The sequence below is a fragment of the Triticum dicoccoides genome, chromosome 5B, assembly GCF_002162155.2.
Source record: "Triticum dicoccoides isolate Atlit2015 ecotype Zavitan chromosome 5B, WEW_v2.0, whole genome shotgun sequence".
In the NCBI taxonomy this organism is placed as follows: domain Eukaryota; kingdom Viridiplantae; phylum Streptophyta; class Magnoliopsida; order Poales; family Poaceae; genus Triticum; species Triticum dicoccoides.
In genome coordinates this window covers 44,427,548-44,442,994 of record NC_041389.1, presented here as the reverse complement: position 1 = coordinate 44,442,994, position 15,447 = coordinate 44,427,548, and the positions used below count along the sequence as shown (strand labels likewise).

The 15,447-nt window shown below is 47.6% G+C and overlaps 1 pseudogene; it reads left to right on the top strand.

Annotated features, from left to right (window-relative positions):
* The first annotated feature begins 86 nt into the window (after window positions 1-86).
* Window positions 87-7,165, top strand: LOC119309004 (annotated as a pseudogene).
* The last annotated feature ends 8,282 nt before the right edge of the window (window positions 7,166-15,447 follow it).

Here is a 15,447-nt window from a genome sequence, read left to right as displayed (position 1 = left end):
GGCTCGGGGGAGAGGGTCGCCGGCCTGGGAAGGGAGGGGGGTCGCTGGCTCTGGAGGGGAGGGAGGTCGCCGGCTCAGGAGGGGAGATGGCCGGGACGGGAGACACAGGGGGAGGGAAGAGAAGAGATGGAGAGGAAGAGGAAACTTACGTGTGGGCCCCACATGTAAGTTAACGGTCAAACTAAGGTCAAACTAACGGTGTGTTTACATGTGGGCCCGACCTGTCATAATCGGTATCAACTGATAAAGACTCAACAATTTGGGTTTTTTGAAACAGTCAACCCCTGAGTTGGTAGTTATCAGCGAAAAATTTGAAACCGGTAGTTTTTTGGAACCCTGACCTGTAAAGTAGTAGTTTTATGCTATTTACTCGACTTGGGAATGTATCACTTCTATTTCTGTGACAGCCAAATGGTTTTGTGATCCTGAATACGCACCTCTGTGCCACCTCTCATTTCTGCAGGTTGCAGGGATTGATGGGCAAATGCGTGTTCGCTCAGGATGGGGCTGGACCGCTTCTGATTTTCCTGCATATTCATCAAACTGTTTTATGAATTGCCAACGTCAGAAAATACTTTATTCATACCATGGTTGTGAACCAAACAACAATGAAATTTCAGCAATGACATGGTTTTTGAGTCGCTGATTAGTCGTTGTATAGTCGCCCACTAATCGCCAAGTAGTTTTCCAGAAATCAGGGCGACTCGCGACTATACAGCGACTTATGGCGACTATACAGCGACTTATGGCGACTATACGTTGAGCCGCAGGGCTCGCGGCGACTCGCCAAGTCGCGACTCAAAAAGCTTGAGCAATGATAAGGCGGTTCCACACCTAAGAGCATAAATCCTCTCAAGAAAGAAGAAGGAAAAAAAAATCAAGTGCAAATAATAAGTCTCGCTAGTTGCCATGATACACACGACAGCGAGTGTGGAGCTTAAGATAATTCATCAGTTGGTCAACACAACACAGTGGCACACATGTGGTTTAAGCCTAGCTACATTGTGATCACATGGAACTTGCAGTATAAGAACCAAACAGAAACAAGTGTGGCAATGTGTCCATCCCTTGCCCCTTCGGCATCGGCACTGGTTGTGCTGTCGCCAGCCTGAGTCGCTATTTCATCATCACCTGCAACACCACCTTCCAGCCACCACGACCTATGATTAGTGGTGGCATTCCACAAACCAAAGAGATCATCGACATCTCCCTGGAGCGTGGCGAGATGCGCATGTATGGTCCCGTCAGCCACAGCTGCTTCACATCAAACAGCACCATGTCGGGCAACATATTGACGAGAACAGCAGGAGCTCTGCCTTTGCATTATAGATGAGAGGAGATATAAAGTTACATGGTATTGGTAGAGGCAGCAAAAGTGCCCCACGAAGACAAAACTAGCTCTTGAAACAGAGAGCTACAGAGACAAAAAAGAAGACACCATCCTACACCCTGTTCCTACCCAGCCACCTGAATGGAAGGACGGAAGGCCTCGTTGAGCATCTTGAAATCTTCTTGAATGAGATTCACCAAGGCTCTTGGCGTCATCTCAGCATTTTCAAAAACCCTTCTATTCCGTTCCTTCCAAAGATGCCAAGCGATGTATGCCGAGAGGGATGTTTCCTCGGCAGCCTTGGATTGCGCACCGCGATGCATATAGAGCCTCTTCCACCAATCTGAAACTGAAATTGCAGAGTGCACCACATTGTAAATCCTGTCACTTGTGCCCTGGGCTAGGTACCAAACCTCTCTTGCATAGCTGCATCGCAGCGTGATATGCTCCGCAGTTTCTGGCTCCTGGTCACACAACCGACAACAGGCATTGTGTGACCATCCTCTAGCCTGCAGCCTGTCAGCGGTCCAATTTCGGTTCTGCAGCAACAACCAGATGTAGAACCGTAACCGATTCGGGCAACATAACAAGCGAATTCAGCCTGGAGGCCACGCCGTTCATCCTGTCGATCGGCCACCCGTAACCGATTCATGGCCATCGGCTGCAACACTCTAGGGCTCATAGGCGAGTCTATGCACGGTGACACCGACCCGTACGTGACTGGCTGCTACTCCTACTGCAGTGGCCTTAACAGCAAGTCCGATGATGTCCCCTGCACTGGAATGGATGCTGCGTGTGACCATCGTCGGCCCAAACCTCATCAACTTCACAACGGCGACCTGAATAGTCTGTGGAAATTCAACCCATGCTTCTACTCTATGCTTGCAGAGGTTGGATGGTACAGCTTCAAGCGGCAGGATCTTGTCACACACCTTGGGTTTGTCAATGAGAGGGCAAAAAGGGGTGTCCCCGTCGTCCATGACTGGGTCATCAGAAAGGGTTCCTTCCCGGAGGGAGAGAAAGCAAGCACCCAAAGACTCTGCATGTGTCAGTTCTAAAAGCTATTGGTGTGAATCAAAGCAATGGCCTTGGCCCTTGGGTACCTATGCAACTGCTCCAAAGGAAACGAAGGGAATCCTTGTCTTCCCACAAGCTGTCAAGGTTAGTTAGTTACTCGAATATAATTAGCTGTCTAGTCACGTAACTATACCCAACTTCTTCACTGCAAGCATGATTCAATATATTTTGCTACCTGCTCAAATGTTAGTAGGCTTCCTTGCATGGATTAGTTCATGTCTTGCCTCTTTTATCCCTAATATGTGTTAAGCTATGTTAACGGTCCACAGACATGGATGAGTGCCAATTGCGTAAGCAGGACCCAAAGTTTGAACAATTATATCCATGCAACAATGGAGTGTGCCAAAACCAACCAGGAAGCTATAAATGCAAATGCATGACAGGAACAAGACCAGACGGTACAAATTATGGATGTCAAACTGTGCTTCATAAGGCTAAACAAGTGGCAATAGGTACATAAGATTGGAAGAACATATACTTTTGGTTCATCTAAGATTATAATATGTTTTGCAAGAATTGACGAGTTGAAACATCTTGGATAATCACTCTGCCGGCCTCGGTGTTCCTGCATTTGTAGTGATGGCTCTAACATGTTTGTTGGTTATGAAATTACAAAGAAAGAAGCACGTGAAGGAGAAAGATGAGCACTTCAAACAGAATAGAGGTCTGCAATTATATGATGAAATGAGATCAAGGAAAGTTGATGTTCTTATACTTACAGAGAAAGAGATAAAGAAAGCCACAGATAACTACAGTGGTAATCGAGTTCTTGGATGCAGTGGCCATGGAACAGTCTATAGAGGAACTTTAGACAATGACAAATAACTTGCCATAAAGAAGTCCAAAGTTGTAGGTGATGACTGCAGAGAAGAATTTCTAAATGAGATAATCATATTGTCACAATTAGAAGCGTTCAAAGCGAAAAAGGCGGGAAGATGGGACGGCTGTGGATACAGTGACTAGCAGTGGAACGTGATCAGAAATAAACCTGGTACGAGACTGTTGGCAGCCCAATTCTCGTCGTGCTGGGCCTCCCTTGGACCCTGCCGCCTCCCTAGCCAGTTACATTAAGTCTTCACGCTCGGCCCTAAAATCCTAGGCCAAATCGCTTCAGCCCATCTACCAACGCGAAATAAACTGCAAACTGGCTATACAGGCCCTAGATTTAAACGAGGAACTCGCTCCTCTGTTCCCGCTCGAACAAAAGCTAAGGCTAGCGCTCTCCAAGCTACTTCAACAAACTATCAAACAAAAAAATCTCCTTCTGGAAACAAAGGGGTAAGGTCAAGATCGCCGTAGACGGTGACGAGAACACTAGGTTCTTCCATGCCTCGGCTACTCAGCGTTCGAGATCGAACAAAATCCCCATGCTTATTCACAATAATGCTGAGGTGTTCCTCCATGAGCAAAAAGCGCTTATCTTAAAGGATTTTTTCAACCATTTGATCGGAACCACAAAACAAGCTACATGGAATTTCAGCCTACTACAGCTATACCCCTCTCCCCTCCCACAGCTTCGTGACCTAGCACAACCTTTCTCCCACGAAGAAATTCACCAAGCCTTCTTATCTATGAACACCAACGCCAGCCCTGGACCTGATGGCTTCGGACCCATCTTCTTCAGAAAATATTGGAATATTGTCAGGCCTTCTATCATAGATTTCTTCACTGCCTTCCAAAATCAATCGGTCTCTCTAGAGCGTTTCAACCGTGCCTTCATGGTACTCCTTCCAAAAACGCAAGCTCCAACATCTCCGGATGCGTTTAGACCCATCTCTCTCCAAAACTGCACCCCAAAAGCAGTGGCCAAGTTACTCACAAATCGAGTCAAGCCGCTCATTCCACTACTCATTCATTACGACCAGACGGGCTTCCTTCATGGCCGCAACATTGCCGAAAATTTCATCTATACTGCAGATATTCTCAGTACGTGCCACTCACGCAAAGCTTCGACTATGGTTTTTAAGCTAGACTTTAGGAAAGCATTTGATTCGATATGCTGGTCCTCCCTCATTCAAATTCTGAAGATTCGGGGTTTTCCTAACACCTTCTGCAGTTGGGTCCAAAACATCCTCTGCACTGGCAAAACGGCCATTCTTCTCAACGGTGTTCCAGGGTCCTGGATTCAATGTAGATGTGGCCTTCGCCAGGGTGACCCCTTCTCACCTTACCTGTTCATCATCGTAGCAGATGTGCTTCAAAGACTAACTGCTAGAGCGTTCCAACCCAATGTCCTCTGCCATCCACTAAGAACAAACGAGCCGCCAGTAACACTACAGTACGCCGACGACACTCTCATTATCGCTGCTGCCAGCGAAGCTGCCACTTTGCGGCTAAAAGAAACACTCCATGACTTCGCCCTTGCTACGGGGCTGCTGATCAACTTCCACAAGACAACTCTCCTCACAATCGCTACTGAATCAACCACACAAAACAACATTACTACTGTCATTGGATGCTCTCTGTCCTCCTTTCCACTAATATACTTAGGACTTCCACTATCCCCTACCAAATTGCCCCTGACAGCTTTTGACCCAATCATAGACAACTTTCGAAAATTCCTCTTTGGATGGGTAGCGCGTCTTCTCTCTCGGGGCGCCGGGCTCACACTGCTGACTGCGGTCCTGGACTCCTTAACAATCTACTTCATGTTAGTTTTCCGTCTTCCAAAATCGATCCTAGCTAAACTAGATGCCATTCGGAGGGCGTTCTTCTGGTCTAACGAGTCCACCTGCACTGGGGCGAGCTGCTTAGTTGCGTGGAAAAACGTTTGCAAACCTAAAGACTATGGTGGTCTAGGCATTAAAAATCTTGAAATTCAGAACCACTGCCTGCTCATGAAATTCTCTTCAAAAATCCTACAACACCCAAACATCCCGTGGACCTTGTGGTATAACCAACAACACCCTCTTGGCATTACTTCAAAAACCACACGGCCCTCCTTTTTATGGAAGATTATCAACAGCAACTTGCAACTGCTAATTGAACACTCCTTTGTCATCACATACAATGGTCTCTCCACCTTCTTCTGGCTTGATAAATGGCTACTACACTCACCACTAAAAAAAGTTTTCCCAAACCTATACTCACACTCCATTGATGACAAGGTGTTAGTGGCTACTGTTTGGCAAACCAGCTTATTAGCGAACCTGCGGAACCGTCTGTCTAATGCTGCAGCCCGAGAGCTGGATTGTGTGTTGTTGTTGCTGCAGGACTTCCAGCAGGTGAACCAACCGGACGAACGGTCTCTCACCCATGGCCTGCCATTCTCTGCCAAGAATGCCTACTCTTCCATAGTGGCGGAAGACGTAACGGATCCACACCATGATCTCGTTTGGGCTTCCAAAGTCCCAATCAAAGTCAAGATCTTCGCTTGGCTTCTCCTCCGCGACAGACTAAACACAAAGGCAAACATGTTCCACAAGAATATGGCACAATCTGCCGTATGCCCCGCTGTCAAGACCCTCATGAAGACGCCCTGCACCTAATTTCAAGCTGCTCTTATGCTACCCAAGTTTGGTCCTCTCTAGGACTACAGGCTCCAACATCGCTCGATGATCTACTTCAACACCCAACACTCCAAGGCCTCAACCCCAACATTTGGCCCTCTGTCGCTCTGTCTATCTCCTGGAAACTTTGGGACTCAAGAAACGCCCTAGTCTTCAGAAATGAGGATCACTCTACCCGGACCACGATTCGCAACATTGTTGCTGATTTCTCTCTATGGGTTTTTAGATTCAAACACAAGGAAGACAATTTATCTGCTAAGCAATGGCTCCATTTCCTTTCCTCAGCTGTCACCTAAAAGCTGATTTTGTAACAAAAACTGGTTGTAACTCTCCGTGTAATCCTCAAACCTCCCCCTTTTGAGTGGTAATATATTCAGGTGGGGAAGCTCTCCCCCCCCGGTGACCGTTTTAAAAAAAATATTGTCACAATTAACCATCGGAGCACTGAGATTACTCAGCTGTTGCTTGGAGGTAGATGTGCCAATGTTGGTGTATGAGTTCATATCCAACGGTACCCTCTTTGAGTTCCTTCATGGCAATGAACGCGGATCAACAATCCCATTGGATCTTCGACTCAAGATTGCTACACAGTCAGCAGAGGCTCTTGCTTACATCCATTCATCAACTTCTCGCACGATTCTGCATGGGGATGTCAAATCACTCAGTATACTATTGGATGATGAATACAGTGCAAAAGTTGCAGATTTTGGAGCATCAGCGCTAAAGTCCCTAGATAAAGATGATTTCATCATGTTTATCCAAGGAACTTTTGGGTACCTTCACCTTGAAACTTTTGTCAGTCACCACCTTACTGAGAAAAGTGATGTCTACAGTTTTGGGGTTGTTCTTGTGGAGCTAATGACAAGAAAGAAGGCTATATACAATGATGATTTTAATGGGGAAAAAATCGTCATCTCATACTTTTGCATCAATGTTCCACCAGAACAAGCTCAGCAATGTGTTGGACTGTGAAATAATAGGAGATGAAGTAATGGTAGTGCTCTGGAAACTAGCTGAACTCGCCATGCATTGCCTGAGCCCAAGAGGAGATGAGAGGCCAACCATGAAGGAAGTTGCAGAGCGCCTACAGATGTTGAGGAAAATACAGATGCAGCTTGTCACAAAATCAAAACCTACCAGAGTACATTACTCTTGTGGAGGATCGTCGATGCCTGCCACTGCAGACAAGATCAAATACCAGAGCATGGATACAGCCAAACTAGTACTGGACGTAGACAATGCAAGATGATACCTTTACCTTCCTATTAGCGGGGTAGTACCAAGTTCATCAAACTAAGTATACCTTGCAAGGTTACACATTGAGTTTATGTATATTGGCTAGTTTGTTATTATGCATGTATTTAAGAATTATTATGCATGTATTTAAGAATTATTATTATTTATTCTTCGTTCTCAGAATATGCAGGAGATTTGCATATCATACAAATTTCTTACTTATTCCGGAACCCGGAATTTGCAGCCGGGTGATAAATATAATCAACTCAAATGCGCGATTAAGTGATCTCCCACGCTCTGAGACTAGAAGTTGCACAATAACCCACAGAAAGGGGGTAAAAATACCAAATCAATCTTGTGATTTTGCCAAATCAATTCAATAAATGTTGCTAGCCAATTCAATAGTGAATGATTCTAGCAAAAGAACACCTGTGATTTTCCTAACCAATTCAACAAATTTTCTTGCCTGTTCTACACATTTCCAAATGTCCAAGGCAAAATGGAGCTACAAGGATATTGTTAACTTGTTGAGATCTGTGATCCAAGTTGCTTTACAATACTCCACTGAAGAAGATTTAGCAGAGTACCTTCAGAAACCCGGCAACCTCGACCAAATTGACAGTGCATAAACATAGATGGATTTACCACGGTGTAACAGGTTCATCATCCGTCCGCCTCGATCTCTTCTTCGGCTTCGCCGATCCAATCGACGGTCGGCCACTTCCATCCGCCCCAAGGCCAGCCCGACGGCCCCAGCTATTCGCGACAGGCGGCGTGGAACGGTCGCGGTTCGCGCGACGGAGCCGGCGCACCGCTCGCCCGCCGCGTCGGGCACAGGAGTGAGGAGTCGCCCAAAACTCAACGGCACAGAGGCGTCTCCAAGGAGCAGGAGCCGCGGCGGCTCATTCTTCGAGGCTCGAGCCGTGTGCCTCACGCCGCTGCGGCCTTCGTTACCGCCGTCCCTAAACGACGCCTCACGCAGCGGCCGCCGCCGCCGGCGGTCGGAAGCTCCACGGCAGGACGGCGATGTGGGCGAAAGCGAGTCAGACCACTCTCCCAGAACGGCCTCTCCACACGATGTTTTTTCACCGGCGCCGAAAAAACGGCTCCACCGCGCCCTAGGAGCCCGTTTTTCACCGGCTTGGGCCGAAATCAGCGCCGGCGGACCAGGCCAAACCCAACGCGTCGGGTGGCGCTCGGTGGCGCCGGGACGAGCATTTTGGCGCGAAGCAGCCGCGGGCCCGCCGAGTCAGCGAGACGGCCGCTTCGTCGACCTCATCGCCTCGGTTCCCGCGGGAATCAATGCGAAGGCTGCCCGCGCTGCCGCGCCGGTCAGCCTCCATTGATGCATCACGGGCGGCGCAGTGAAGACGCCGCCGACGCGCGTCCGCTCGCATGCGCCACCCTCGCTTCGGCTATAAAAGGCGCCCCTCCCCCTGGTGAGCGCCACACCCTCCCCCTCTCCCTCCCGCGAAAGCCTTCTTCACGCCGACGAGCTATCCCCCCACTGCCTTCCACCACCGACGAGCGAAATGGCCGAGAGATACCCAGGCGACGGCGCAGCGGCGAACGGCTTCGGCCACCGACACCTCCAGGAGCCGGAGGCACGGCTTCTGTACGAGGCCGAGTACCCGGTGCCCCCCGACATGCGCGTGCTGGGGGCGTGGAGGTTGAGCGCCGGCGGCGTCCCGGTGCTGCCCGTCCCCGAAGGAGCCGCAAGGCGGGCGGAGATCGCCCGCATCCGCTCCTCGCTGACGGAGGAGCAGCGGAACGAGCCAAGGTACACGTCCGACAGTGAAATGATGTGGACGTTGTACTTCCAGGCCCGCTGCGAGGAGCAGATCGCCTCCGTCAACGGCATCATCCCCCGCGGCCGCCTCAACTCCGAAGGACGGCGCGAGTGGTGGGGCGTCCCCGGCCGCACACTCGACGCCGTCCTCGACCACATCGAGACCGGCAATGTGCCGCGTCTGGAGTACCCGACGCGCCCCTCATTCTCTCGCCGCCGCGGTAGTTCCTGGATACCGCGGCGAATGGAGCCGGGGTCATCCTCCTCGTCGGGCTCCAGCTCGCCGGCCATCCGCCCCGTCAAGCCGGAGCCGGAGGAGACACCGCTCGGGCGTCGCGCGCAGAGTGGCACCCTTGTCATCAACGAGGCGTCGCCTGCAACGGCACCGACGAGGCGCTCCCTTCGCCTTGTCCGACCCAAGACCGAGCTGGACACGCCCCCCGTGAAGCCGGAGCATGCCGGCATGGTGGCCCACGGCAGCGACTGCACCCGCTTCTACAGGCTTCTCGGCATGTAGACGGCGGCGGCGGCGAAGGTGGCGGCACTGGCTAGGCGTTTTAGTTTATTTTTAAGTTAGTTCACGCATGTTTTACGTTTTTGTACAAATTTGGACGACAAATGGCCGAGTAGTTCATGCAAAAGTCGTCGAGTTTGCAAAAAAAACAAGACAAACTTTGCCGACCCCGCGGCGACCGTGGGCGTGTGACTGGGAGCGAACTGAACCCCAGGGGCCGAACTAGCGCCGGCTCGCCCCCAGGCCGCTATTTTTCGGTGCCCTGGGGGGCCAAACGGTTGGAGATGCTCTAAGGGCATCTCCAACCGTTGCCCCCCCAGAAGGCGCCTAAAATCGCCGCCTGGGGGCGAGCCGACGCAAAAAGGCCTGGGGACGAGTTGGTCCCCAGTCGCCGGCCCCATGGCCGCCCCCAGACGTGTCTAATTTTTAAAACAAAAAAACGTTAGCGAAGTTCGGTTAAACACGGCTAAATTTCGGCAAACTTTGGCATATATTTGACATGTTCGCGACGCGCTACATAGCAAATATAACTAAAAAAAGAAATCGCTGAACGCCGAGTAGTCGCCGTCGTCGCCACCGTCGTCATCGTCGGTCTTCTCCTCCTTGACGCGGCCGTCCCTGCTGGACCCCTGCCCGGCATCGCCATGGCGGACTGGTGGCGGCGGCAGCGACGCGTCATCGTCGTCGCTGTCGTCGAGGACGACGACTCCTCCTTCATCGCGGCCCCGGTGGCGCTGCTCGAAGTGCCGTAGGGCGGCACACTGGCGGTCCCTCTCCATCTTCAGGAAGTCCTTGCGCGCCATTTCAGGGCCGCCTCGTCGTCGAGCTCCACGTCGCTGTGCTTCGTCTTCACGGCGGGGAGCCCCGTCTCCGTTTTCACCGGCGCGAGCCTCGACTCCGTCTTTGGCTTGAGGAAGCGCGGAGGAGCCGACGTGGAGGTGCGCCGGCCGCCCTCATTGATGACGATGCCGACGCTGCGAGTGCGCCGGCGGAGCGGCGTCTCCGCCGCGGGCTCGGCCTTGACGCCGAGCAGCGCCAGGGAGATGGAGGAGTGGGAAGAAGATCACGACAAGGAGTGCGAGGAAGAAGACGAGGAGGAGATGAACCTCCTGAGCATCCATTGCCCGGCGCGTCGGCGGTGGGCCGGGGCCGCCGGGGGCGGGTATGCCAGCGGCGGGTCGTTGCCACCCTTGATGACCCACAAGTATAGGGGATCTATCGTAGTCCTTTCGATAAGTAAGAGTGTCGAACCCAACAAGGAGCAGAAGGAAATGACAAGCGGTTTTCAGTAAGGTATTCTCTACAAGCACTGAAATTATAGGTAACATATAGTTTTGTGATAAGATAATTTGTAACGGGTAACAAGCAATGAAAGTAAATAAAGTGCAGCAAGGTGGCCAATCCTTTTTGTAGCAAAGGACAAGCCTGGATAATTTCTTATAATGAGAAAAGTGCTCCCGAGGACACATGGGAATTATCGTCAAGCTAGTTTTCATCACGCTCATATGATTCGCGTTCGGTACTTTGATAATTTGATATGTGGGTGGACCGGTGCTTGGGTACTGCCCTTTCTTGGACAAGCATCCCACTTATGATTAACCCCTATTGCAAGTATACGCAACTATAAAAGAAGTGTTAAGGTAAACCTGACCATAGCATGAAACTAGTGAATCCAAATCAGCCCCTTACGAAGCAACGCATAAACTAGGGTTTAAGCTTCTGTCACTCTAGCAACCCATCATCTACTTATTACTTCCCAATGCCTTCCTCTAGGCCCAAATAATGGTGAAGTGTCATGTAGTCGACGTTCACATAACACCACTAGAGGAGAGACAACATACATCTCATCAAAAATCGAACGGATACTAAATTCACATGACTACTAATAGCAAGACTTCATCCATGTCCTCAGGAACAAACGTAACTACTCACAAAGCATATTCACGCTCATAATCAGAGGAGTATTAATATGCATTAAGGATCTGAACATACGATCTTCCACCAAGTAAACCAATTAGCATCAACTACAAGGAGTAATCAACACTACTAGCAACCCACAGGTACCAATTTGTGGTTTTGATACAAGATTGGATACAAGAGATGAACTAGGGTTTTGAGAGGAGATGGTGCTAGTGAAGATGTTGATGGAGATTCACCCCCTCCCGATGAGAGGATCGTTGGTGATGACGATGGTGATGATTTCCCCCTCCCGGAGGGAAGTTTTCCTGGCAGAACAGCTCCACCGGAGCCCTAGATTGGTTCCGCCAAGGTTCCGCCTCGTGGCGGAGGAGTTTCGTCCCGTGAGCTTGCTTATGATTTTTTCTAGGGTGAAATCCTTCATATAGCAGAAGATGGGCACCAGAGGGCCAACAGGGGGCCCAGGAGACAGGGGGCGCACCCAGTAGGGGAGGCGCCCCCACCCTCCTGGCTAGGGTGTGGGCCCCCTCTGGTATTTTCTTCACTCAATAATTTTTATTAATTCCAAAAGTGACTTCCGTGGAGTTTCAGGATTTTTGGAGCTGTGCAGAATAGGTTTCCAATATTTGCTCCTTTTCTAGCCAGAATTGAAGCTGCCGGCATTCTCCCTCTTCATGATAAACCTTGTAAAATAAGAGAGAATAGTCATAAGTATTGTGACATAATGTGTAATAACAGCCCATAATGCAATAAATATCGATATAAAAGCATGATGAAAAATGGACGTATCAACTCCTCCAAGCTTAGACCTCGCTTGTCCTCAAGCGGAAGCCGGAATCGAAAAATATGTCCACATGTTTAGAGATAGAGGTGTCGATAAAAATAAAATACAGACATGAGGGCATCATGATCATTCCTATAACAGCAACATATATAGATTTTGTCATATGATTTCTTATGTTCAAGTAACAATCTATTCACAATGTCAAGTATGGAACATAAACTTTATTGAGAACTAACAAACTATAATCTCAGTCATTGAAGCAATTGCAATTTATCATAACATCAGAAAGAGTCAAGAATAGAGCTTTTCAGCAAGTCCACATACTCAACTATCATATAGTCTTCTACAATTGCTAACATTCACGCAATACTTGTGGTTATGGAGTTTTAATCAGACACTGAGAAAGATAGGGTCTTATAGTTTCGCCTCCCAATGTATTCACCTTTGGGTGATGTCAACAATAATAATTCATGATAACTTACATCCAATTGGATATATATATCAGGATCTTTCCAACACGAGGTGCTTGCCAAAGGATAAAATGAAAAATGGAAAGGTGAAGATCACCTTGACTCTTGCATAAGGTAAAGACATAAAGTAAAAGATAGGCCCTTCGCAGAGGGAAGCAGAGGTTGTCATGTGCTTTTAAGGTTGGATGCACAAAATCTTAATGCAAAAGAACATAACTTTATATTGCCACTTGTGATATGAACCTTTATTATGCAGTCCGTCGCTTTTATTACTTCCATATCACACGATCGTATAAAGCTCATTTTCTCCGCACTTATAAGTCATACATATTTAGAGAGCAATTTTTATTGCTTGCAACATTACAACTTACTTGAAGGATCTTACTCAATCCATATGTAGGTATGGTGGACTCTCATGGCAAAACTGGGTTTAAGGATATTTGGAAGCACAAGTAGTATTTTTAATTGGTGCAAGGAATTTTGGCTAGCATGAGGGGGAAAGGCAAGCTCAACATGTTGGGAAGATCAATGACAATATACTTTAACTGAGATGTGAGAAAACATAAACCATTACATTGTCTTCCTTGTCAAACATCAACTCTTTAGCATGTCATACTTAATGAGTGCTCACAATCATAAAAGATGTCCAAGATAGTATATTTGTATGTGAAAACTTATCTTTCTTTATTACTCCCTATTAATTGCAACGATGACCAAAACTACGTTTATCAACTCTCAACAACTTTTATGCCTCATACTCTTTATATGTGAAGTCATTACTATCCATAAGATCAATATGAACTCTTTTATTTCTTTTTATTCTTTCTATTTTCTCAAGATCATTAAGATAGGAAAGCCCTTGACTCAACAATAATCTTTATTATACATAGCTCACGGACTCGATTACATAAAAAGATCACAAAGCAAAAATCAAAACTACTTCATACCAAAACTTCAATCTACTAGATCAAGATATTACTAAAAGGATCGAACTAAGTAAAACGGTAAAGATAGGAGTGTGATGGTGATATGATACCGGGGCACCTCCCCCAAGCTTGGCAGTTGCCAAGGGGAGTGCCCATACCCATGTGATTATGTCCTCGGAGGCGATGAAGGTGGTGTTGTTGATGATGTAGGCTTGTTCCTCAATTTATGCTTGAGGACAACATTTTGCTCCTTTAGATCATCAATCTCCTGCTCAAGACTTAATATCCTTCTACATAGTTCCTGTTTGTTTTCCTGCAAGAGACGAAAAGGGATAAACTCGATCTTTGGCTTCTTTGCTCTATCAGGGAGGCTTGACTTTTTAAACTCCACATGCATGTCCCCAGGTTGAGGTGATGGGGCTTCATATTCATCTGAGCTCGTCTCCTCCTTTCCCTTAGGCTCATAGTCTTCCTCTTCCTCAGTGGTCCAGCCACCATGCTCCAAGTCCCCGTAGACCTTAGGGTGAGCAAGGAAATCAGCCACATAGCTTTCTCCCTCCGAAACCTGGGACGACATATTGCTCTAACTTGCGGCAGAAATAGCTCAAAATGAAATCACAAGATTTTTGCGTGATACGGTGGTCAAAACCTTCAGGAGATTATATAATGAATTTTTACCGACCAAAAGAAGTAACGTGCAAGAAAACGGAGTCCGGGAGGTACAAGAGGTGCCCAGGAGACAGGGGGGCGCGCCCAGCAGGGTTGGCGCGCCCTCCACCCTCGTGGAGGCCTCGTGTCCTTCTCGGATTACTTCTTGCTTTCCAAAATTCTTAAATATTCCAAAACGAAGAAAAATTTCCATTAGAACAGTTTTGGAGTTGGTTTACTTACCGTACCACATACCTATTCCTTTTTGTAGTCTAAAACGTTCTGGAAAGTGTCCCTTATGTATTCCTCCGGGGTTACGGTCTCAATAATATTAGTTTCAACATTGATAGGATTACCTGCGATATAATGTTTGATTCTTTGACCGTTCACCACCCTCGGACTTGTGCCTTCGAAGTTATTGATTTTTATGGCACCGGAACGGTAGACCTCCTCGATAACGTAAGGACCTTCCCATTTAGAGAGAAGTTTTCCTGCAAAAAATCTTAAACGAGAGTTGAATAGCAACACATAATCTCCTACGTTAAACTCACGCTTTTGTATCCTTTTGTCATGCCATCTTTTAACTTTTTCTTTGAACAGTTTGGCATTCTCATAGGCTTGGGTTCTCCATTCATCAAGTGAGTTAATGTCAAACAACCTCTTCTCACCGGCAAGTTTGAAGTCATAGTTGAGCTCTTTAATATCCCAATATGCTTTATGTTCAAGTTCGAGAGGTTGTGACATGCTTTTCCATAAACCATCTTATACAGAGACATACCCATAGGATTTTTGTATGCAGTTCTATAGGCCCATAATGCATCATCAAGTTTCTTGGACCAATTATTTCTAGATCTATTCACAGTCTTTTGCAAAATTAATTTGAGCTCTCTATTACTCAACTCTACTTGACCGCTAGACTGTGGGTGATAAGGAGATGCGATTCTATGATTAACATCATACTTAGCAAGCATCTTATGGAAAGCACCATAAATAAAATGTGAACCACCATCAGTCATGAGATATCTAGGGACTCCAAACTTTGGAAAAATAACTTCTTTAAGCATCTTAATAGAGGTGTTATGATCAGCGCTACTAGTTGGAATAGCTTCTACCCACTTAGTAACTTAATCAACAACAACTAAAATATGTGTGTATCCATTAGAGGCAGGAAAATGTCCCATATAATCAAAGCCCCAAACACCAAATAGTTCAATAACAAGAGAATAGTTCATAGGCATTTCTTGCCG